We start from the raw sequence: 26,013 nt of genomic DNA on the forward strand, positions 1-26,013 counted from the left end.
GCCTCTTGGCTGACCTTCCATTGCTGCAAAGCCTGGCTTGTTCATGGAACTCAGGAACTCAAGACTTAGGGACTCGAGAAACCATTTTATGCCAACTCTTACTCTCCCCGCCTGGAATGCTCTCTTGTCCTCCCCCATAGTCTTTCATCAGACTACCTCCAACTCATTCTTCAGGTGTGCAAGTAAGTCACTTCTTTCAAAACATCTGCATCCATGGAGGGGGAAAAATGATGGGGGAAGATGGGGGGGAAATGGGGGAAAAATGATCCGTGTTGAGGCAACATGGATAGGTTATGTTAAATTTCCCCAGCCCAGCTTTGGATCTAATTTTTGATCCATTCTGATTTCTGTTTAGAGCCTGGATAAGGGGACATATACCAATAGTGCCCTAGACTCTCTGTGTCTTAACATTTATCATCCTTAGTTTATCATCCTCACTCATTGTCTGTCTATTGCCCGGATAACACGTGAGCTCTATAAAGATAAGAGCAATGTCTGTTTACCGTTGTCCCTGCAAGCCTAGCATTTTGCCTATTACATTATAGGTACTCAATAAAAATTTGTTGGATGAGTGAATGCTTCCATAGAGATGCCATAGAGCAGAGATCTGCAAACTACAATCCATGGGCCAAATTCAATTCTGTCTTTATAAATAAAGTTTTATTGCAACACAGCCACATTTATTCATTTACATATACATTACCTCTGGTTGCTTACACACTACAATGGCAGAGTTGAGATGTTGCAACAAATCATACGATCTGCAAAGCCTAAAATAATTACTATTTGGCCCTTTACAGAAGCTTATCTCACCGTGCCACAGAGCACAGCCATAACCTTCTGGGTTTTTATGAATTCCAAAATTCATCAACATGGGATTAATTTAGAAGGTACAGGGAGAGACCCACAGTGGGCTCCGATGAAAGAGCTTGGTGGGTCAGACACTTTTAAAATAAGTAAAACAAATAAAATAAAATAAATAAGTAAAACAAAAGGCTCCTTGAATTATACATAATATCCTAGAAACAGGAAAGTGATTGAGAAGGAATTTGAAAATGTGGGCATCAAAAGTGATATTATCTTATAAAAAATAAAAAAGGGAGGAGATGCCTGGGTGGCTCAGTCGTTGAGTGTCTGCCTTTGGCTCAGCTCGTGATCCTGGAATCCCAGGATTGAGTCCTGCATCAGGCTCCCAGAGCAAGCCTGCTTCTCCCTGTGCCTGTGTCTCTGCTTCTCTCTGTGTCTCTCACGAATAAATAAAATCTTTTTTTAAAAATGATATTATTCACATGCCATCCTAAAATTTAGATATGTTAGAACATTTACGTCTTGGTCAGAGTCACTCAAAGGTCAAAGTACCATTTAATTGGGTATTTTATCCTCATCAAGTTTCGTTGGCTCATCTAAGGAGTGGGAACATCAGCAAAGGAATGAGTTTTACCTCCTTCATCTCTGAATGCAATGCTGCTTAAAACAAGACAAACATTTGCATCCTACCAATAAGTAAAGTGTTCTTAGTGAGGATAAAACTTCGAAATGAAAGTATACACAACAGCACGGTGGTTTCATTTCCCACCATTCACAGACGTTCATTGTGATACTGGTACTGCCTGTGGACCGGATGTATCATGTTACAGAATTAAAGAACTAGAATCCATGACCATGAGCTGGGTGGTCAGCAGAGTACCTTGCTCATGCTGGACACTTGTTCCTATCAAGTGGCAGCCACAGCGGCAAGGATGGTACATTGCATGGGCGTGGGCTATGCAAGCAGGTCCTTGTATCTCACAACCGCAAATTGTAAGCAATCTTAATAACAACATTACCCATTTCATCTCCAAATGCACTGTTACATAATACTGGTTATTTGGAGTAACATTGGATGAACAACAGTCCGGAAGGGTGCCTGATTTAACAGTGTTTGCTAACATTGTCCTTCTCTTTCTGAATGGCCATCCACAGATGTTCTCTATCCCACCTGTGAGGGCCATGGCTTGACTTTGCCCTGTACCACAGCAGTGGAAAGGGCATAATCTTTGTGAACATGTCTGTTTCTGGTGAAGCATGGCTTAGCCACCTGTGGCTCTGTGCAACTGGACAAATCACTTCTCTAGGTCTTTGTCTGAAGTTTGCTAAGGTCCAAACTTACTCCAGAATTACTGTGTAATTCTGAGAGCAGAGTCACAGGCCTTCTGACAATTCCCATGCAATCCAGTCACTCTGTCAACCAAACCTTCTCAGTTAGGATGTCCTGTCTATATTTGAATTTGGTGACATAGTAAAATCGCCTCCTCACACGGTCTGCTCCTGGAGAAAAGATTGGAAAATAAGGAGATTTCCTCAGAACTTGGTGTCAACCCAAGATGGAAGCAGAGGCACAGCCCCTGACCGGCTGAGGAAGAAGGAAGAAGGGAGGAGGAGGGGCCCTGGCCAAACCTTAGGAAACCTCACCTGGCCCTTCCCCAAAAGCCCAGCCTGATCTCTTCTGGTGTGTTGATGAGGAAAAGAGCCAGTCAGGAAAAGGGCTGTAGTCACTGACATGAGCTAAAACAATGTTTTCCTAAAAGCTCTGAAATCTGCTTCCTTAGCTGACAAACAAGGCAAATCTTAGTGATTAATTTTTCCTTCAAAGCACTTATTTCTGTCACTTACAAAATTCCTCAGCCTCAACATTTACTCATACTTATCTCCAAAACTTATACTTATCCTCATGCATATTCGCTAGCAATTCTTTCAGCCTCCCCCGTAAGACTACCTAAGTCCATCTGGGCAAGACGCAGTGTGATCTCTCACACCAGGTTTCCATGGAGGACAAAAAAGGAGGAAGACAGAAAGGAAATATTCCACTAGATTTAGTTTTCTTTCATTTAAATTTCTTTAAATTTCCTCAGGCCCAGCCTCCTGACACTCTCTAGCCCATCTGGGTATCTGCTGGGCCCGGAGCATGCTGCTGTACTTTGGCAGCTCCCTGTCTGGAGCAGTCACTTGGATCTGATGATAGAAATCAGCCCGTCTCACCTATTCTCCTCCAGGTACCGATTCTGATAGCGGTGACTTCACAGCACCAGGCCTGGTGCTCTAATTGGATGAGCTCGTGGAGCATAAGCATTCTAGAAGTGGAGGGACTGCCAGGGCCATGCTGTCGAGAGAAAAGAGAAAGTCATTATACATCCTGCAAACTGGTACACGAGCAGGACATATTTTCTTCCTTCATTACAAGTTAGCAGCCCTCAGATAAATTTACATAATCATTATGACTTTGCCAAAGCTGAGGAAAACGTAAGTCAGCTCTAACTGACGCCTACCTGACACGCTGATAGATGTGTCCATCTGTGAGGACCAGACAGAGCCGTGTCCCCGCCCGTTACACGGAGCTCGCTCATTGTCAAGAGCGGAAGATGGGGACGGGGAGGCGTCCTGGGGTCGGGGCTCGGCCTTTCTCCTCGCCCTGCTGGGCTCTTCGCGGTGAGCCTCTGGAAAAGAGCCTTTCGCGAGACTGACTTGATTCCGAGGAAATATAAATTTGGCTGTCGTGTCATTTGTCCTCTTCCACGTACTAAATGGAATAGTAAATCCGCTTCGTCGTGCTCATGCGTTTGCTGCTAACTCGGCGTGGGCTGAGGGAGGGTAGAGGAGCGGCCTACACCGCCCCTGGGCCTTCGGGGCGCAGTGAGCCTATGTCGCCGTACTTCATGACCACAGCCCGTATTTTCCTCAGCATTTGCTACAATAAAATCAATGTCACCAGAAATAGGGGTCCCCAAAGGTAAGAGCGTTTAGTGACTCCTGGTGGCTACAGTATGTTCTAATAACTCTCCAGAAAGATCCTCTGTGCTGGAATTGGTAGCAGCTGGAGCTGAGTTTTGAATCGGTGGCTATTTCGTGCCTAACATAACAATCGAGAGTCAAACGTGTTCTTCAGTGTGTTCTCCTCTTGGGTACAAAGACTGTGTGTGTGGAAAAGCACCAGAAGCATCTTGGCAATGAGGTGATACCTGCCACTAGTTCTCTCATTAACGTATCTGGGAAACTATTGCAACCTGACCATCGTGTGCTCAGCTGAGTTCCCCCTCTCTTGCCATCAAGAGTATTAAACTATGGAAAGTCTGAACCCCTAGGTTGCCATTTTTGGTTCCCATTGAACAGGTCCTGGCTTCCAAATGCATTGTAAGCCTCCTGGAGACATGAATCAAACCTGTATTAATTTGCATGTCCAAGATTAACAAGCCTGGGCTTTGGCACTGGCTCTGCCACTAATGGGTAGACTCTCTAAATCTCATTCTCCTCAACTATAAATTAAGAGAAGGAACTATTATTTGATCTATTAGGTTCCTTCTAAATCAGATATTTGATAGGTTTATGATTATCACTTATTATGCAACATGATGATAAAATGACAAATGGGCTAATGTATTCCTGCTAAAGTCTCTCTCTCTCTCTCTTCTCTCTCTCTCTCTCTCTCTCTCTCTCTCACACACACACACACACACACACACACACACACACACACACCCTCAGCAGCTGTTGGAGAGAAGGAATTTTTAAAGAAGGGGTCCCCATTGGAAATCCTCTGTCTGCCCAGTGGAGGCTGCTTTTAATGGGCCGAGCCCTGGCCATGACACATGTTTCAGGTCTTTTTCCCAGACAGGACAGCGGATCAGTCCAGTGCTGTTTTTATTTCTTACTCGGAAGCTTTACTGCTTGTCTATGATAGTTTCACATTTATATAAATGTCACTTTATTGTTCTTACCCATTTACTGTGCATAAACAGTCGTAGCCTAAAAGTCAAGCAAAAACAGGTTTAGTAAAACAAAACCTGCCGAGATCGGAGAATATTCAGTTTCCTTCTAAGGCAGACGTTCTGTAATAGTTGAATGAGCAAATGGTTAAATGAATGGATTTTTCCATCTGAGCCCCAAAAGCAGGTATAAGGTCTTCCTGGCCCAGAGGGGAGCCCACCTCCGCTGCCCAGGCCTCCCGCCCCGGTCACCATCGGTCCATCACAGGTGCCATGAGGTGCTTGACAGATGAGGGCTCTTCCCCAGTGCAGGGCCTGCATGGCACCAGCTCCTCAGAAGTGTCACAACTCTGCATGGACACCCCCCACCCCGGCCTGGGCCCCTTGGGAGGGCTCCCACGTCCAGACACACGACAACATGGAGCTATTGTTTCGGAATACAACATTCCCAGAGCTGGATAAGGGGGAGAAGAGAGAAAATTGCTGGTGGCTTAATCAGTAATAAACTAAAGAGAGGAGGTGTGTTTTGAGGGGTTTGTCCCCCCTAACTTGAATAGCTAAGTGATAGCTAACAAACTCAACTAAAGTGACCCCAAAGCCATGTCCTGCCCCTAGGACTTCTTCCAACAATGAATGCCACAGCTGGGCTCTTAATTTGCTTGTGTGAAAATGCAAAGCAGGTGAGGAGAAAGAACTCTGTGTTCAGGATTTTGCACCTTTTTCTGCTAGCCTGTGAGGACTACAGAGGGCAGCCACTGAGGACCTAGGCCGGGGGAGGACACAGCACCGGTTCTGGGCACGCAGCATCTGTCCGTTCCAGCTCAGACGTCCTTTAGGTCCTCTCCCTCTTCCTCCAATCCCAGCCTCTTGGGCATAAACGCTGCAAACTCTTTCATTGTGCCCGGGCTCCCACCAACACAGACAAACTGAATAAAAATAAACACCTCCACCTTATAAGTGGTATAAGCACCAAGGGTCAGCTTTCAACTTTAATGTTTTTATTTTATTTTTTCAGTAATTTCCTTGTGGGTGCCCAGAGATGCTAGGGGTCATGTTCATGAGTTAACTTGAGCTAACTTGTGTCACTGACCTGTAAATAAGGCAACCTGACTCCAAGTTTGATGTACTTAATCAGTAAAGAAAAAGATAATCACCAAATCAAAGTAAGTGATGATTTTGCTCAGGTAGGTGTTTCCTGGTGATTTTGTTTACAGTGAACACCAGCCAGCATCCTGAGTTGCTACAGACAGCTCAGTTGGGGGCATTAGCAGGCCATATGCTTACCATGGATGTGGAATATAAGTAACATGAGGGGAGAAAAAAAAGAACAGTGAGTTTTAGATGTGTCTTCTCATTCCACAGTCCCCAACATAAGTCTTTATTGTAAAATGTGCTATGTTAGCTTAAATCTTTAAAGAAATCACACCAAGAGTTTCCAACTTCTCCTTCAGAAGAAATTCTCGTGAAATAAGCATATCGTTGTAGACTGGAAATCTCACTATGATATTTCATCAATTCCAATGATTTGTTTTTGTCTTAGTTTTATTCACATTTTAACGTCTCTGAAATTATAGGTGCTGTAGTCAAGGGTGTCGAATCTAATAACCATGTGGTGATAAAACTGTCTGGTGGTTGCGTGTGCAGTGGTCTATCGGGGTGCAGCCCGCCTCAGGGATGGGTGAGGCGGAGGCCAGAGGGAGGGGGGTAGCAGCCTAACAGTGCGGGCGGCCGGGCCAGCAGTGGAGTAGATGAGCAGTAGCAGATGTCAGAGACCCCGGGAAGTTGCCCATACAAGGGCACCAGAAGAGGTGCCCCTTGGCACCTTGGAAATCTGAGCTAAGGGCTTGGTGCCCCTTGGAAATCTGAGCTAAGCAGTGAGGAGCACAGAGTCTAAAGAAGGTCCAAGTCAGAGGGGAAGGCAACGGATGTAGTGTTTCAGGGCCTGCCCTCCGAGGTTAGATAAACCTGGCTTTGCACCCCAACCCTATCGCTGATTAGTGACTTGCTTAGTGTTACGTACATAATTTCCATGTGCTTCAGATCATTGTCACCAAGATAGAAAAATGCAGAACCCTTTGGGGGGTTTTGGTAAGGATAAAATGGGATCCAATATGGCAGAGGACATTGCACAAAGCCAGGTAACTTCCAAGTGTCCAACAAATGGCAACTACTAGTTTTCACATCACGTAGCAATTTCCTGGCCTTGCTTTTGAGCTTGCTTATTGTTGCTGTACTTGTAGAATTTAGTACAAATGAAGCTGGTTGGAATCCAGTAAGGAAAAGGCAGTTGGTGGCGCCTAACCAGTGTGGGCAGCATTAGGCACAGGATCAGAAGGACTGCTGGTGAGCTTCCTCCCAGCGATGAAGACTATCTGTCCAAGGAAACACCTAACTGAGGTTACAGAGTAGGTCCCCTCATTCACAAAAGATTTACTAGGACTATTGGGTGGTCTGATTATATGATGCGTTCTGTTTCCATTTAACAATAATTCCTGTTCCACATTCATTTTCAACTATAGGATATAATTATCCTTTTATCCAAGGCCTCTGCTAGTCTTCTACCCTCTTATTGTCTTTTCAGTGCCCTGTTACGGGTTTCTCTGATGGGCCTAAGGTTGGTAATGAACTGCAATGAAAGTTAGCCATAAAGGCTGGGTAGCAAAGAGGGTAAGATTGTGGTCTAAGGTGAGTCTTAAGTTATTATTCATAACTCATGACTTTTTTCCTTCTGTTGGTATGGAGAGTTAGGACTCGGCTCAACATCTAAGTACAAAGAGGTCATTTTTGTTGTTGTTTTCTTTTTACAAAATACAGTAGTTTGAAAATAACTTCATTATGTGGTGCCAGTGAATATAAATTACAACTCTTCAGATTGACCATATAACCAAAACAGATGTTAGAATAGCTTGTGGTTTGAATTCTTCTTTGAACTATAGATACTGCTGTAATCAACAGGAATTTCTGAATGTTTCTGGAGACACAAAGATAATATGTACAGACAGAAACATTTTCATTCTTGAGGACTTATTCCTAACTCAGACTTACTAAATATCACCTCTAGACACAATTTTCAGTCTGCCTGCTTTAATGAGAAGTAAAATATGGCTGAAGACCACCAATCAACATTGACCTTAAGTGGCACTTCTGTGATTTATGTCCTAAGCAAAATTATCATTTTTCCTGGTTTTATCAAAGAGGAAATAAATCGGGAAGGAGTCCTTCTGAAGAATTACAAAAATATGTTATGGACTTTGAGTAATGACTACCAGAATGAACTCACTTTCAAATATACCCAGTGTCTTTTTTTTTTTTTAAGATTTTATTTATTTGACAGAGAAAATGAGTGCACAAGCAGAGGGAGTGGCAGGCAGAGGGAGAGGAAGAAGCAGGCTCCCCACTGAGCAAGAAGTCCCACATGGGGCTCCATCTCAGGACCCAGGGATCATGACCTGAGGACCTAAGGTGAAGGCAGACAACCAACTGAGCCACCCAGGCGCCCCTACTCAGTGTCTTAAAGGACTTAACTTTGCCATGTTGTCCATGTTGCATTAATCTGGTCCTATTTCTAGTCAGTTTGATAAAAACTGATTAAGCTATTCACCAGAGCTATCTCCCTTCTTTCCAGGCACACAACTCAATTCAACTTCTCAGCCTCCTTTCCAGTTGGATGAAGCCATATGCCTGAATTCCAGCAACTAGAATGTGAACAAATTTGATGAGTACCACTTCCATCCTAGCCTATAGAAATCTCCCACTGGTGCTCTAATAGATTGACTTCTTCTGTCTGCTGAATGAGTATTGACACCCAGGGAAACTTCCTAAGCCTCTCCTTGAAGGTGACAGAACAACCAGATGGAAGGAGCCTGGGTCCCTGAATCACTAGTTGGGGGGAAAGCCACCAGGAACATTTACTTTTTATCTATGAGAGTGAGAAATAAATTTACATTGTGTTAAGCAAGTAATATTTTTCAGCAGCAGCTAGCAACCCCTTTTAAAATCTAGTAAGCAAGGAAATGAAGGACAAAAGAATGTTTATTAGAAACTTTGAGGTTTAAATTTTATACACCCAGAGTTCTCCTTTCCTTTGTAGATAATACTATTAATAATGATTATCATCTTTATGAAGACAAGGCTAAATTTTCAGATACTGATGCATTTTATCCTCTCTTCTTAGCTAGAAGAAGATTGAAGGAATTCAAGGGAGTCGAGATTGAACCTGGCATGTTCTCTTTCAAAGATAAAAATGTGGCTGGAAGAAGGCAAGTTTCTGAGAAAACCTTCTGTGTGTGTAAAACAGACTTTACTTTACCTGCTACCTCTAAAGAATCCTGCTAGAGGTTAAACAGCCAATTCTGATCATACCAGACTATACTTCCCCAAGCCACACCACACACACACACACACACACACACACACACACACACACACTTTTTGCCTCCTAGCCATCAAAATGACCCACTCAATAAGAGTTGTTCTCTGGTGGGACCATACAGCATGTTTTCATTTTTGTTTTGTCCAAAAGACAATCTACAGAAAAGGTCCATCCATAACCAAGTAGATGTAAGTTTATAAAGTTGGATAGTGGTTATGACTAAGTGTGAGAATAAGTGATAATGAAAATCTATTTGGGTAGAAAGGTAAAGGTCTGATTCCTGGAATTGTAGCAAAGACGAGACAACTGTGTGTGTGTGTGGAGGGGGTGAGTCTCATAATTTTCATGTCTAAAATAAAGCTTTCCATCCCAATGGCTTCCCAGAAACTACCTTTAGAATATCAAAGTAGAGTACTTTCTTCTTTCAAATAGAGAAAGAGCCATGACCTTTTTCATCAGAGAAACTTAAGGTTTAATCCCAGCTTTTTTATTTACCAGTTGTGTTATGCCTATCACAGATGCCCTTGGAGAGATGGGAGGAAAGGAAGCAATTTAGCACCAATATTAATGAACATTACAGATTTATTTCTTCTCTTCCTCCCCCCTCCTTCCTTCCCTCCCTTTCTTCCTTCATCTTCTTTTCTTCTCCTATTTCTTCCTCTAGCTAACCTCTTCCTTTTCTTCAATACCCCTTCCCATTTAATGGACTGTTCTCAGTTACTATGACTCAGAGTATACCCAGTAGAGTGGGCAAGAAGTCTGGAAATGGGACTTAGAGGATCTTGGCCCCAGCCCTAGCTTTGCCACTATATGATGTAACTTATTTACCTCCTTTAACCTTTCAGAACAATTACCTTGTTTTATGGAGGAAATTAATACCTGCTAAATTCACCTACAAGACCTAATTTGAAGCTTTAGCAAGATAGTGAATGTAAGAACTTTGACTTTTGCTCCCTTCTACTAAAGAAGTGAATAAAAGTCAGATGAACACTGCACAATTCTCACAGATAGTTCTCACACAATTCTCATGTGCTGTGAGCACAGCATAACCTATAGACTTGTTGAAACATGATGTTGTACTACACTTGGAACTAATGTACACTGTGTGTCACTATACGTCAATAAGTACAAAATAAATAAAAATAATAACAATAACCGAGAAGAAAAAAGAAAACCACACAACTTCCTACTGGCAGTACTATGAATAGGTGCAGATTTTTGGAAAACAAAAGTTCTTTAAAAAGTTTATTCCCTTGACCATTTCTATGAATCATCCTAAGTAAGTGGGGAAAATCTTTAGTTATAAAAATATCCATTTGAGTGCTGTTTATCATAGAAAATACTTCAACATAAAAATCAACATAGACTAGAGAGTGGATGGTACAGCCACTTGACATTCATACACATGTTTCAAAGAAAATGTTGTAATATGGGGAGATGTTAACGACATAAAGTTAAGTGAAAAATGCAGAATGCAAAGTTATATAATTCCAACTGTTTAAAATATTTATTAAAAACAATTGAGAGAAAAGAAAATAAATTGATGGTATCTGTGTTTAAATAGTCAGGGGTATATTTTAGGTGTGTTTGGTTCTTGTTTGTATTTTCTCAATTTTAAAATAAGCAACAGGAGTTGCTCTTATATTTAAATATATATGATAAAATAAATAATACAGAAGTACAATTTTCCTAGCAGTCTTACATAAACAATTTTCTCATAATATTTCTTATGAAATAACACAAATCTTAATAATAGGAAATATTGGATAATGGTTACTTTCAAGAAGTGGAATAAGATAGTATTGTTAGTTTTGTTGATTTAGTGTATGATTTAATAAAATGAGAATTAATGAGGTTCAGCTCTGAATGTAGATGTTAAGTTCACTAACATCATAACGAATTCCGAATACCCAGCAGTATTGTCAATAAAAATGTATTTATCTCTAGGGACCAGAGCAGCCAAATAATCGTATTTGTATTCAATTTAGTTTAGGAAACTTTATGTCTTGTTGGGATGGAGACAATTGTTCATGATGTGTACATTCTAAATGGTTTCAGAGTATGAACATAGCTTGATTCCTATTGGGATCTCTGACATTTCTCTAGCCAAAGGTATAAACTTTCTCTTAGGAAAATAAGAAGAAACGGCAGCAGAGGAAACTCAGTTGTTTTTCCTAAAGTTAGAAATAGTTTTAGCCTTACATCCCCAAGCATTGCTAGTAGGTTACATTTTAATATTATAATCATTCTATTAAGTAAGTAATATTAATAATGCAATTTACAAATGATGAGGCCAAGGCTTACAGACGCTGAGAAACTCATGCAAGGTTATACAACCAGTAGATTACAGAACAGTCATTTCTCCAATTTTGTCAGGCCCTAGTGGTCATTTTCTTTCTTTGCAGGGGGACTGTATAATATAAGCTACTGGGGTCTGGAAGCAGACTGCCTGGGTTCTGGGGTAAGTTACTTTATTTTGGTTTGTTAGATTCCTCATCTGTAAAAATGGGTAGAATGAAAATAATTGCTTTGCGAGATTGCCGTAAGGCCTGAGATAATGTCTGTGACATACCTGATGTACACGAAACAGAGACTAACTCTGTTAGCTCTCATTATTACAACTCTCACATGAAGAATCTGAAAGATAGCAGCTGTAAAGAGACTGACCTTGAGAAAGTAGGGTGTGGCAAAGTGCGTTCATCAAATGCCAATTCTTTTTCCACTGCTAGACCACAGTTCCAACTTCCCTGCAGTAAGGTGAAGTCATCTGACTGAGTTCTGGCCAATGATATGTCGGTGGAAATGACACACTTATCTTCTAGTATCTCACCCAATCCTTTGCCTTCTGGCCAAAATGCAGGAGATGGAAGTCCCTGGATCTCAAATGGCTGCAGGGTAGACATCACTATTTTAGATTGAGCAAGAAGCCACTGATTTTTTTTTTAAGATTTTATTTACTTATTTGAGAAATAGAGAGAGAGAGCCAGCAAGGAGGGGGAGAGGCAGAGGGACAGAGAATCTCAAGCAAACTCTGTGGTAAGCCCAGAGCCCAACATGGTGCTCTATCCCACAGCCCAGAGATCACAACCTGAGCCAAAATCAAGAGTCAGACACCTAAGCGACTGAGCCACCCAGGTACCCCAGAAGCCACTGATATTTGTAAATAGCATTATCCTACCTGAACAACAAGAGGTTTTTAGTTTTATCAACTTGGAAATGATCTTTGTGCCATTGGAAGATTTAAGTAGGAAATAAATGAAATGGGGTAGAAGCATAGAGCTGAGAAGGAACCAGAGAGACTGGATTTGGTTATAACAGGGGCAAAGAAAGAATGAATGGGCACAAAGTTCTGTAGAAACAGGATTTAGAGTTTATCAAGAAAAGGAATGCTCAAGAAAAAGCATGAAGAAGACATGAGGGCTAAAGAGCTTAGAGACTCAAAGACCTCAGTTTAGCAAACATGTGACAGCATAATACAAAATTATTGTCATAAGGTAAGTGAAACTGAAAAACAGAAGGTAAGAGAAAAAGAAGGACATTCTAATATAGAAAATATTTGTCCAGCAGCATTTTTCCACCAGATTCCCAGGAGAGAATATGGGAAATTTTAGCAAAGGAAAGCAGGCTTGCCAGAAAGAAAGGACTATAGCCACTCAGGGGGCTAGCCCATCACTCCGTCACCCAGTGTGTTCAGTGGTGACCTGTTCACTCGGGCTGACCCTGGTTGTGATGGCCCAGCACGCCGCAGCATCCATCCTAGCCTTGCCATGGCCGCCAGTCCTCCTGTCCCCTCCCCCACTTCATGAGCAGTGCGTCCTGAACTGGCAGCTTGATGCTCCCATGGCAATTCTTCCATACGCCCTGCCGAGGGGCATTTCTCACTCCTGACTCTCCATCTCCACTTCTTTGCCTCCTTCTTGGGTTTCCATGGGGTTCTATACATAGAACTTATGTGTATAGAAATTCTGTGTATAAGTTCATGTCATCTGTGAGTCCTGTAGTCCCTCAGCCCTGTAGCTCAGTGCTTCTCAAAATTTAGCTGACGTAAAAATTACTGGATTCTTCGTGGGCTCCTCTTCCAGAAGTTATGATTCAACAGGTTGGGGGTGTATGTGTCAGAATTTGCATTTCTGATAAGCTCCTCATCGGTGCTGATTTTGCTGGCCCAAGCAGCATGCTTTGAGGAGAACTGCCATGGAGGACTCCCTCTATCGCCTGTGCTAAATCTACCTCCTTTCCTCCCTGGTGGCCACTGGCCCAGCCCAGGCCTCCAGCACAGTGGTGCTAGCTGGGCCACTAGCCCTTCTCCTCTCTCAGGAAAACAATGTCAGCCATGTATGCAAGACAGGGAGCTGACTGCTGCTATGGGAATGACCTTAATTCAATTTAATCCATATTTATGAAGCACATCATTCACAGCCTTCGGTTATTTCAGTAATAATTATATACTGCCTTAATTATTAGTGATAACAAGTTTTCTTCCCTACACTGCAGTGGGTCAAGCCATCTTTGCCAAGAACCATCTGGGACCTCTTTGCTCTGCATTCCTCCCATTTTCCTCCAAATACCTCAAAAAATCTTAACAAAAAGCCAGTATCTTTATATATTTCCAGTGATCCTCAACCTAATTGCCCATTAAAATCACCAGGGAGCTTTTTAACATACTGGTTCTCAGGCCCCAATTAATTTAGATTCTGAAAGTACTTTTTAGATCTTCCCAGATGGTCTGATGTGCAGCCAAAGTTAGGAACCCCTGCTTTACGCCTTTGTTCCTGAAGCATCCTTCCCCTTCCCTTCCTTTTTTCACGTATTAGAATCCTACTTGTTCTTCAACCTCATATTCAAATATCACCTCCTCCATGAAGGCTTTTCCAAGAATCTTTCCTCCCTGGTCAATACAGATTCCTCCCCGCTGTGCTCCTAGAGCACTGATTTAGCATTTTACATGTTAATTTTCTGTTTCCCCAGAAAGATTGTGAATTCCCTCATACAAGCTGTCTCATATATCTTTTTTTAATCCCTAAGTCTTAACAAATTCTATTTGTTGAATTAAATTTAACTGTTCAGGAAGTGGAACAGAAGTACTATTAACTTCCTCCTCAAAAACATTTAGGGTAACAGATTCTTAATTAGTTAGTGGATCATAGCTGGTTTCAAAAATAAAGCATTCCATGATGTTAGTACACTCTCCTATTTCAGAATAAGCCTCAAAGCCTCAAGGCAAAAGGACACCTCCTTTCTTCTCTTGGTGAAGGGCAAGAGGACATTTACCCATAGTCTCTTGTTACACAAAGTGTGGTCAATGAACCAGCAGCAGCAGCTGCATTGCCTGGGTATTGAGTCAGAAATGTAAAATCTCAATCCCCTACCTAGATCTACCAAATCAAAATCTGATTTTAACCAGCTCTTCTGCTGTTCTCATGCACATCAAAGTTTGAGGAACACTGCCATCCACTTTCTCTTCCAACTTTTACAATTTCTGCTTTACTCCACAAAACTGCTTTCACTATCTAGAGATTTCCCAATAGAATCTATGAATCATTATTCTATAAAAGAGGAATCATTCATCTTCTCTGGTGATTCTAAACTCCAACAACATTTCAGAGTCACCTGGGGTGCTTTAAAAGGTATTGATACCTGGGCCCCCAACCCCAGAAATTCTGATTCAGTTGGTCAAGGAGATCTGGGCTTTGGTATTTTTAAAATCACCCATCTACTCTGTGTTTCCTATCTTCAAGAAGCAAGAATTCTCAAGCCAGCCAACCATTTACTTTGCTCTTTAGTTTTCCTTGATGTCTGCCCCAATGTCTGATAATCCCTTGGTCAGTTATTGGAGGACACATCCATAGAAGATTTTTATCCCATTGAGCTCACCAAGAGGCACTCCTAAGATGATCACTTTATTAATGATCAAAGGAAAGACTCGTTTGGGTATCCCACCAAATTCCACCCAGTATGAATCTGGCAACGGTAGTACTTTGACCTTTCCTTTTTTAAAGATTTTATTTATTTATTAGAGAGAGAGAGAGAGAGAGAGACTCCCCTACTGAGCAAGGAGCCGAACGTGAGGCTCGATTCCAGGACCCTGGGCTCATGACCTGAGCTGAAGGCAGACACTTAACTGACCGAGCCACCCAGGTACCCCTACTTTGATCTTTCTAAAATATATTTTTACTGAGTAGAATTGCTTTTACCACTTCCTCCTCAATCTTGTTTTGTATTTTCTTTTCCTAAAACATGGGTCAAAGGTGGGATTAGGAATAAAGTCTTATAGCAAACCATGAGAAGTTACACAGAATGGTCAGTTTTAAATATTGGTAACCAAAGGAAAGTGCTGGCTGAGAAGTCTTTCATTTTACCCTTGCTTTCATCTTCATAATATTTCCTATCCCTCTCTTTGGCTTCCCTAAAGAAATGAACACCTAGGAGGCTACCTCTGTTTGGGATGAGTAAGTGGAGCATTTTCTGAAATGCTGACATGATAAAGGCCGTTAGCAAGAGGTTTCACACAACTCTCAGCAAATCAGAGGGAACTCGCAAGAATTCCTTAAGCCTCATGAAGATTAATGCTCTATTATGTTCTGTGAACCTGGGGCAAGAATTGGAGCTAAATTTGTAGACAGCTTTGGCAGATTTATGTCTACCCCTGAGATGAATAACATACATGATATTTTAGAAGTGAATTCTATGTAAAGTCCATCACAAAGCACATGAAATCACTTCATAATAGGCTGCAACACAGTTAAATCTCCTTTAGGCATTGGGAAGCTCCTTTAATTATTTCTTAGGTTCAGCCCAGGGTCCTGGAATTAAAGGCTGAATCCCAGGCTGAACTTTGAGTTTGTTCACTCATGCAGGTTGGTTAAACCTTTGCATGTTTTTTATGACATTTTTTTCTGTCCTATTTTCTTTTTTTTTTTTTAAGTGAGATATAATTGATAGATTCCTCCACTTTCTTAGATGAGCCAAATACCATAAAGAACCAAGAAATGAAAATGCCATTGGGAAGCAAACGTGAATTGTTTTTATTCTGTTTTGTATTATGAGCTGTGTTCCAACTGTATTATCTCTAAATTTAAGAACATAAATAAATAAATAAATAAATAAATAAATAAATAAATAAATAAATAAATAAAAAATTTAAGAACCATAACTGCAGAGGTCCATCTTATAACACTTAATATAAAATCCAAAGAATATCCATCTCATCAGAACAAATAAAAAATCAAAATTACTCACTCGACATATGTATTCCTGTCAGATTTTGTGGGTTTATTCTGAGCAAGTAAATTTGAAGCCATAGTTTTTACTACATCATTTTTAAGTTGATGTCAGAAAAGAAAAATATTGTGATTTGCTATTAAATTATAGATGAAATCATAGTAGTTCAGCTCCAAGTTAGAATGATACCCTCCCTTATAAGCTATGTTTTCTTCTAAAATTGCTAATGGAGCTTTTCCCTCGGCATTCTAAAGTCCCTTATCAATTCAAAAATATCCTCCCTGACATGGCCTTTTATACTCCAATCCAGCTCTCAGAAAAGCACTTCCCCAAGGTGATAGGCTCTCTTTGAAAGTGTGGCATCCTGTCTTCTTGACCAAGTTGGTTAGCTTGTCAACTGTTAACCAGTGAGCCTTTCTCTCACATCTGGCCTTAGTCCCAGTGTGGGTCTGGTGTAGCATACTGACTTATTTATTTTGAGACAACTATACATGGATATGAGTTCTCCATTGATTTCCATAGCAACTCCACTGGGTTATCTCAAAAATGTGTCCCAAAAATGTCTCCCTTTCCAAACATTTCATTTTCTTACCCCCCATCCCTACCTCTCCCCAACTTGGTCTCATTCTTTATAATCAGAAGTGAGGAGAACATTCAAAGTCAGGACTTCATGTGAACTTTGCCCATTCAAAATCACATGGAAGTTCTGATAATTAAACACAATCCATTTCCCAGGGGCTCTTCACTTAGCTAAATCCTAGCTAAAATCCAGTGAACTACCTGCCAGAGGTTAATCCAGGTAGAAAAATGAACTATAGTCCAATATTTTTAGAAAACACAGTGTTAAGAAATCTGTGAATTCCTAGGGCACCTGGGTGGCTCAGTGGATTTAAGCATCCAACACTTGATTTCAGCTCAGGTCATGATCTCAGGGTTGCGAGATCGAGCCCCGCATCGGGCTCCATCAGGCTGCTTAAGATTCTCTCTCTCTCTCTCTCTCTCTCTCTCTCCCCCTATGCCCCTCTGCCACAGCTTGCATGCTCGCACATGCACATGAGCTCTCTCTCACTGTTTAAAAAAAAAAAAAAAAGAAATCCATGAATATACTACCTTGCTGCTGCTTCTCACTTTATACTTTAGGAATAGAAAATCTAAAAGATTTTAGAGGAAATTCATCTTGATCCTTTTTTGCCTCAGATTTCATGGCAATCAACTATGATAATTAAAATCCTATGCTGGAAAAAAAAATCCTATGCTGGTAAGAGCTTTGAGAACATTAGTCTCATCACTTTCAAGCAAATCAGAGTTCAAAATGTCCATAAGTGCCCAAACAACAGCAAATACAAAGCACTGCATACTGTGAACGGATTTCTTTTTTTTTTTTTTTTTTTTTATGAGTCATAGAGAGAGAGAGAGAGAGGCAGAGACACAGGCAGAGGGAGAAGCAGGCTCCATGCGCCGGGAGCCCGACGTGGGATTCGATCCCGGGTCTCCAGGATCACGCCCTGGGCCAAAGGAAGGCGCTAAACCGCTGCGCCACCCAGAGACCCCTGTGAACGGATTTCTAAGAATGTGCACGACAGTCAATAATCAAGTGTTCATATCCTACCTGGGATCTCCATGTTGAGGATGCTCCTCTTTGTGGTGATAGTCACTCTGGAAAAACTCCTCAAATTCCATGCTGGGCTCCTTCAGTCCAACTTGCCCAGGTAACAGAGCTTACAGAATGAGACAGAAAGCGACTGGAGAACTAACGTAGTAGCAGCCTAAACCTTGCCGCTGCCACCACCAAATAGATGTGTGTAACTTTGCCCAAAGTACTCAGAAGTCCTCGAAGAAACTGATCTTCGCATGGGTCATAACAACCTTGAGGCAACATAAGCCTGAACAGGGGTGTTGCTTCTGTGACTTGAGACAGAAGTACCTGTTGGTAGTTTACAATGATACATCCGTGTCTCACCTGGTGACCCACCTCCCACTGCTCCACCTGAGCGTGGGAGCTGCAGCATGCCCACTCACCACCAGGGCATCTCCACCCTTTACCTGGTATTCCATGCTGCATGTCTCAATTTATTTTAGGGGATAATGAGGAGGACCACCGAATTCCGGTCTGGCATTTACCTCTGGCTCTGACAGGCGACACTGCGAGCTAATTAGATACGTGTTAGCTAATTAATGACTCCTGTGACTTCATTAGACTAATTAACAAGCCTGTTTCCAGTGCAAATCCCGTCAGCCATGGTCTCCATCACCAGTAGTGCCAGGTCGTGCCAGCCAAGATTCATGGGCCCCATAGAACAAGACCCCAGGACATTAAGGCAAGTGGACATCATTGGGGTGAATTGCACAATAGCTTTGTGGAATCCTTGAAAGCAGAGTACTGATTAATGTCTTCTAGCTGGACTTAAATGATTTTCCCTAGTTTTCAATCTTCCCAGACTCCATCCTACTCTTATGGTAGCTTGTTCCTGGATGGTATTAATTTTTTGTGTTGCAAAAGGCCAACCACTTGAATGGCAAAGGGCAAAGCTTTCGTTTGTAGAAAGCAGGTGCACAGGCTGCACGGGGCAACCAAGGGCCAGCACTGGGCCTTTTGTAAATGAAGGCCGCATGCCAGGCAAAGCCCTGTGACCCGGCACAGCCTCGAGGTCGGTGGGCCTGCGTCGGCTCTGCCAGATCCACGCTTCACAGGGCCCGGCCCCGGACAAAGGCCTTTACTTCCCTCCGGCTGGCTCCGCGGTGCCAGCATTCTCCTATTCTCACTCCCATGACAATGCTCTATCTGGCTCGATTTTGCCCCTGTCTCTTTAGTGTTGGAGAAAAGAAATCAGTCCCAGTGTGCAGCCGGATGACCTTGGGTCTCTCTCCAAGATCATTATGCTTTCTGCTTAATCGGTGAGATGTACTTGTGTAGACGTAGGACCATCCCCACCCCCGACAACAGTGCTCCTACCATTCTGGGGAGGAGCATGGCTAGGAACTGGGGCTCCCAGAAACGTGCTCTGAGGCCTGGGCAGCTACCTCATGCCAGCCCCTGTGCTGAATTCTGAGGACATAAAGAGGATGAGATGGGTGGCCTCTGCCCTAAAGGTATTTACACTCTGGAGAGAAGAGAGATGAGCAGTAAAGAATATGACAGGATCTATGGAAACCCTTCAGTGAGGCCTTGAGCCCAGCGGCGGGGGGGGGGGGGGGGGGGTCAGGGAGGGGCAGGCCCTTCTGGGAGGATGTGATTCCTGGGCTGTGTGTTGAGGAAAGATGTAGTCCCAAAAACTATTCCTGGGGGTCAGGGGTGAATACGAGCGGCCTGTGCTCAGGGCCCAGGGGCCAGTGTGTGAGATGCACAGAGGTGATAGAGCAAGCGTCTCACTTAGGGAGCCTTTTGTAGCAGTATGTGCTTCTGCTTCCACTTATAGGCAGCAGAACATCTCCGACAGGGCATGGTGGCTTTCAGCTTTTAAAATTCTGGCATTTTAAAAAATAAAGAAAGGCCAAAATAGGGTGGTGGTAGTCATGCATTAAAAGTTTACACTTAATGGGGGCCCTGGGTGCTCAGTCGGTTAAGCATCTGCCCTCAGCTCAGGTCATGGTCCCGGGGTCCTGGGATCGAGCTCCACGTGAGAGCCTGCTTCTCCCTCGCCCCACTGCCCATGCTCTCTCTCACTATCTCTCTCTCTCACATAGATAAATAAAATCTTTAATAAAAAAATTTTATACTTAACAAATTGGCATCTTAACTCTTTTAATAAAGAATATAGTCGAATTACATCACAAGACATTGCAGGGCTTATAAAAATATTTCTTAATTCATCACACATTGTAAGTTTAATGGAACAAAGTTTAGAAGTTGAGTCTAATTTTAGAACAACCACTGTCCCACCTTTAGGCTGGGCCTGCCTCCCTGAGGCCATGCTTGGTGCTCTTTTCCTTTCTCCCGACCAACCCCTTCTGCTCTGGGCCCAGAGTCTGTCTTGAGAGTGCCTCTCCACGAGGTGCCTACAAAGGATCCTATAGTTCTCCTAAGGCTGCAACAAGCACTCTTGCCCAGGAAACAATCACGCACACACACACACACACACACACACACCCTGTGAGAGACAGGGGTGGCAATGCACAGCAAAGCCTCACCTCTACTCCTTTCTTTTGTCCCTCTCTCTGAAGCTGGTCTTTCATGGTGACGATGGGGTAACTCTTTGGGGTAATGCCTACCTCCTGGCACCCCAGTTTCCTCTGCTCCACCATTTGGCCCATGCTACCATCCATGGCTTGAAAGAGCTCACGAATGTTTTAAGTTATCCATTCTGATGCTAAGCAGTGTATTTTTTCATTTATTCATTGAACAAATATTTACTGAGCACACACTGCGCTCCAGGAAATCTAGAAAGTGCTGGAGCTACAGGTATGATTAAGAGAGCTCTTGCTTCTCTGATTTCTTCCACAAAAATATTGACATTCCATAAATAGAAAAGATACAAGTTACCACACTGCTCATGCAAACCTGTATGTTGAATCACTTGTACTAAGTGATTCAACATTCTATTTTTATTTTTAATTCTCGTATAGTTAACATACAGCATTATATTCTCTTCTTCATACCTAATAACTAAAGCTCATTGAAACTTTGGATCTTTCCTTAAGTGTTTACTCTCCAATACATAGATTGCAGCTGCCTCAAATCCTTTAATGAAGAGGGGAGGTATTAAAAAACACACAATTGTTTCCTTTATGGAATAGACATGTTGCAACCTGACATTTTTACTCATATGTACAGGAAAATGTATCTTATTTTCTATTAGCCATCCAATCTTTCCCAATATGCCCACCATCCTGAAAGTTAGGGCAAGGCATGGTGACTTTAAACTTGCCAATCAAGAACATCTTCATGTCTTTGCTTTACTTTTTAAGCTTTTTTTTTTTTTTTAAGATTTTGTTTATTCATGAGAGACAGAGACAGAGACATAGGTAGAAAGAGAAGCAGGCTCCCTGCAGGGATGTGGGACTCGATCCCAGGACCCCAGGATCATGCCCTGAGCCAAAGGCAGACTCTTGACCACCAAGCCAGCCAGGTGTCCCAGGTCTTTGCTTTAGACAGTCTCATTTAAATGGCTTGATCTCTTTCAAGTACATGTTTTCCTCCCTCTGCCCACCGCTCCCATGTGAGATGACGCACACTGAATGGGATGGGTGGGGAGAGGCTTACTTGGTTACTTGACAGGAAGGAAGATCAGGGCTCTGGGATCCATGTTCTTAGGTCCCCATCTTTTGGCTCCACTGGGAGGTGGCAGGTCAGGCTCTATCCGTTGTGTTCTGGGGAAGAACCTATAGCTATTTGGGTTGGTCTATAGGTCTCTGAATGGGGTGACGGAAATGTAGCTGGGCCCATCTGGCACATGGAACATGATGCTGGCACCCACCTCTGAAGTCTGAGGCCTATTTGTCTCAAAGCTCCCTTTTCTGGTGGCCTCTTCGTTTAGTCCTGAGGCCCCTGACAGCCCACTGGCTTCTGAGAACTTCTGCTTCCTTGCGAGAGTACTCTGCATGCTAGATGTAGGCTTTGGTGTTGTCTTGAGCTGTCTCTCTCGATTCCTCTCTGCCCACTTGGAGCCCCACACCATGCTAGATGGAGATTTTCCTATAGACTTGCAATCTCTCCCAGGCTTCATCGAAGAATGCACACTTCCTGCTCCTGTGGTCTCAGGCTGACCTATGCCTAATTGGATACTTATATGGTACTGTCTCCCTTGAATTTCATCCCCAGGGGTAGATGATGGCCAGGAACCCTGTCTGAACATCTTGCCCTACTTCTCCCTGCTTCCAAGCCCACCTTTCTCATCACAGGGAGATGAGGTCCTCTTTGTATCTTTTCTACCTGACCAAAGTAAAATACCCTTGTATCATAAACTGAAATTTCCCTGGCTTCTGGAAATCCCCATCTTCAAGTTCACAGGACCTAGCTTCTAACAGTTAATGAAAACAAATATTCTTAAAATCTTATTGTTCCTCACACTGCCTCCTTAGGGACTCAGACTTCCTGTGAAAAGACTCCTAAGTCAAGGCACCTGGGTGGCTCAGTTGGTTAAGCATCTACCTTTGGCTCAGATTATGATCTCGGGTCCTGGGATCGAGCCCCACATGGGGCTCCCTGCTCAGGGGGGAGTCTGCTTCTCCCTCTCCCTCTGCCCCTCCCCCTGCTCATGCTTGCTTGCTCACTCTCATAAATAAGTAAAATCCTAAAAAAAAAGTCCTAATTCCCCGAGGTACTACCTACCTCAGCAAGTAGATAGGAATATGGACTATGAAAATGGTCTTGTGCCCAGAAAGGAAAGAAGAGCTTGGCAATATGTTTCAAAGCCACTATCTCCATAACACTTCTAAGCAATAAGAATTAAAGCCTTAGCACATAGGCCAGGAATACCAGTATTTATATTGTTCTTTGGAGTACTTATCCCTCTACAGTTCTGTTAGAATTCTGTACTTGAACTATATGATCCTCTTCTAGATGGGGCCATGCAGAGGGGCAGTGGATGAAGCCTTTGCCATGAGCGGGGTCCCTTGAAGGGGATTCTAGTGGAGACTGACCCACACTGAGACCACGGAGAGGATGCCAGCATCCCCCAGTCCTTGCAGAGGACCGAGGCTCCTGTGTTCAGTCCCATGGGATACTAGAGTTACTCTAGTTAGGTTTTGAAAGTTCAGTAATTGTGTATGAGATTAGAAATACATTAAAAATGACATATTTTCCAGGACCCACAGAGCTCTGACATCTGGAATCTTTATAAAGTTGAGATTTTCTGTAAGAAAATAACTCCTCTTTGAAACACAATAGAGAGCCTGGAAATAAACCTATGACTATATGGTCAATTAATCTTTGACAAAGGAGACAAGAATATGCAGTGGGAAGAAGACAGTCTCTTCAACAAATAGTGTTGGGAAACCTGGACAGCAACATGCAAAAGATTGAAATTGGACCACTTTTTTACACCATACACCAAAATGAACTCAAAATGGATTAGGGACCTAATGTGAGATCTGAAAGCATAAAAATCCTAGAAGAGAGCATAGGCAGTAATTTCTCTGACATTGGCCAAAACAATGCCTTTCTAGATATGTCTCCTGAGGCAAGGGAAACAAAAGCAAAAATAAACTATTGAGACTACATCAAAATAAAAGGCTTCTGCACAGCAAAGGAAACAATGAACAAAACTAAAAGACAACCTACTGAATGGGAGAAGATATTAGCAAGTGATATGTCCAATAAGAGTTAGTATACAAAATATATAAAAAACTGATATAACTCAACACCAAGCGCCTACCAAATAATCCAATTAAAAATGGACAGAAGACATGAACAGACATTTCTCCAAAGAGGACATCCAGATGACCAACAGACACATGAAAAGATGCTCAACATCACTCATCATCAGGGAAATGAAAATCAAAACCATAAGGAGATATCGCCTCACACCTGTCGGAATGGCTAAACTCAAAAACTTAAGAAACCACGAGTGTTGCAAGGATGTAGATTAAAAGGAACCCTCTTGCATGTGGTGTATATGCAATGGGATATTATTCAGCCATAAAAAAAGTTTGGTCCAATTTAACACCCTACCTGTAGCCAGTTCTGTGTGCTCCTGAGCAGTTTCTATAAAGGGAGTTAAAAGGCCCTGGGCCTGAGAGGCTCTTAGCTCCCTGTGGCTTGCCCATTATGGAGATTTGAGGCCTTGGAGATTAAAGCCCCGAGTTTGTTTCACAGCCCCAGATGAAAATGCGCCACCTGTGGGGTGTCTGGCTGGCTCAGCTGGCAGAGCATGTGACCCTTAACCTCAGAGTTGTGAGTTCGAGCCCCATATTGGGTGTAGAGTTTACTTTTCAAAAAAGAAAATGCCCCACCTGGAAAGTGAAGTTCATCAGGAAATCAGACTTTCAGTTGGAAAGAAGCTCTGTGAGTTTGACAGATCTCACCCTGAAATGAGAGAGGACGCTATTTGCCTTGAAACTCAAGGCAGGTGCAGCCCAAACTTCTAACAAAATCCAAGGTTATTACTGCTGCTGCCCAAGAAGGCCCAGATGGGAAAATAATGCTAATACATCGTGGAGGTGATGAATTCCAGGCCCAGAAAGTCATGAAATTTCAAAGCTGAGTGATTCTAATTTGGGTTTAGCTGAGTGCCAGCGAACAGCGTGTTCCATGGGTAACTCTCCTAACCTACTAAGTGCAATACACTGAGTTGAACTCACATTTTTTCTAAAGCAGTAGAAAATCTTGAGTACATCATCATGGTCACATTCACATTTCTATTAATGCCATCCTTGGAAATGTCATGATTTTTCTAAAGTGATTTTTTTGAACACTTCACCTTGGCTTTGCATCTCATTTTCTATTGTGATGATTGTCGGTTTTTCTCTCAGTATTTTATGTTGTCAATTTCCTTGAAGTTTTCATTATGAAACATTTCAATCATGTAAAAGCGTGCAGCTATAACAGATGCCCGTGTAGTTAATACACAAATTTACCAATTACTAATATTTGCCACATTTAATACAATTTTTTTTAAAGAACCCATTAAAATGATTTCCACCTTCCTTACCTTTGCATTACTTTTGTTTTCTATCCAGAGGCAGGATAAGTTGGTGGATATTGTTCTAGCGCACATTTTAAACTTTTATTATGTGTTTATAACTACATGAGCGAGTTACATGTATATCTGTACCTTAAACCTGCCTGTGCTCATGTGTGTGTGTGTGGTAATATAAGCTACGGGGTTGGGGGGGAAGAGACAACGTGAGAGAGTGTATGTACTATATAAATATTCTTTACAGCTTACCTTTTTCTTAGGCTGCTTCCAATTTTTCTCTCTGGATTCCTTACGAATATCTGCTTGTGTATGCACATGAGCTCTAATTCTGGTCATATGTTTGTACATGTTCAATTTCACCAGCTGTTGTTACACGGCCCTACAAAGTAGTTTTACCAAGTCATACTTGGGTCAATAGTGTATAATGTGCCCCGTTTCCCAATAGCCTTGGCAATAAATCAGGTGTTATTTATTAACCATAATTCTTTTAACAAGGTGGCAGTCCTAAAATGGTGTTTCTTTGCTTCATTTTATATTTCCCTAATTATTAGTGAGGTTAAACATTTTCCTTTTTTCCTTAAAGATTTCATTTATTTATTTGAGAAAGAGTGAGAGTGAGAGAGCACAAGTAGGGTGAGGGGCAGTGGGAGAAGCAGGCTCCCTGCTCAGCAGGAAGCCCGATGAGGGGTTCCATCCCAGGACCCTGAGATCATGACCTGAGCCGAATGCAGACGCTTAACCAACTGAGCCACCCAGGGGTTCCAAGGTTAAGAATTTTATACCCGAGTTAATGCATTTACAAATACTGTGATCGCTGATATATTGTAATTCATTTCTTGCCTTATTTTGTGTTTCTGTGTGTGTGTGTTTACGGAGAGACAGAGACAGACAGTACGTCTTTTCACTTGTTCTTGCCTTCTGTCAAATAGGTTATCTGTAGACTCCATTTCTCCGTGTTGTTTTTGAAGTTATATATTCTATGTTTGTTCTGTTAATGGTTATTCTTACATTTTAACAAGCATACCTGACTTAACAAAATTTATGGTTAACTAATACCTCTACTCTTCTGAATAACACAAGGACTTAGAACTCTAATCCTAGTTCC

General features: G+C 42.3%; 1 protein-coding gene and 1 long non-coding RNA gene across 11 annotated transcripts in view; one reads left to right on the plus strand and one right to left on the minus strand.

Moving 5' to 3' along the window:
* CCDC148 (coiled-coil domain containing 148) overlaps positions 1 to 8,990 on the plus strand; it is a 281,608-nt gene extending 272,618 nt beyond the window's left edge. For 6 of the 10 annotated variants that reach the window (XR_012024035.1, XR_012024041.1, XR_012024036.1 and 3 more), the window contains 2 exons: positions 8,365 to 8,575; positions 8,914 to 8,989. The gene's annotated coding sequence lies outside the window, so the exon portion shown is untranslated. Of the gene's footprint in view, positions 1 to 8,364; positions 8,576 to 8,913 lie in introns of those variants that run through there. The other 4 variants (XR_012024039.1, XR_012024040.1, XR_012024032.1 and 1 more) reach the window with 3 other exon arrangements.
* LOC140624572 (uncharacterized) overlaps positions 1 to 26,013 on the minus strand; it is a 40,404-nt gene that overhangs the window by 8,633 nt on the left and 5,758 nt on the right. Inside the window, exons 2-3 of the long non-coding RNA XR_012024048.1 lie at positions 11,779 to 11,999; positions 3,019 to 3,139 (exon numbers count right to left, since the gene is read on the minus strand). This is a non-coding gene — a long non-coding RNA (uncharacterized lncRNA). The remainder of the gene's footprint in view (positions 1 to 3,018; positions 3,140 to 11,778; positions 12,000 to 26,013) is intronic.

The sequence above is a fragment of the Canis lupus genome, chromosome 34 (assembly GCF_048164855.1).
Source record: "Canis lupus baileyi chromosome 34, mCanLup2.hap1, whole genome shotgun sequence".
Lineage (NCBI taxonomy): Eukaryota > Metazoa > Chordata > Mammalia > Carnivora > Canidae > Canis > Canis lupus.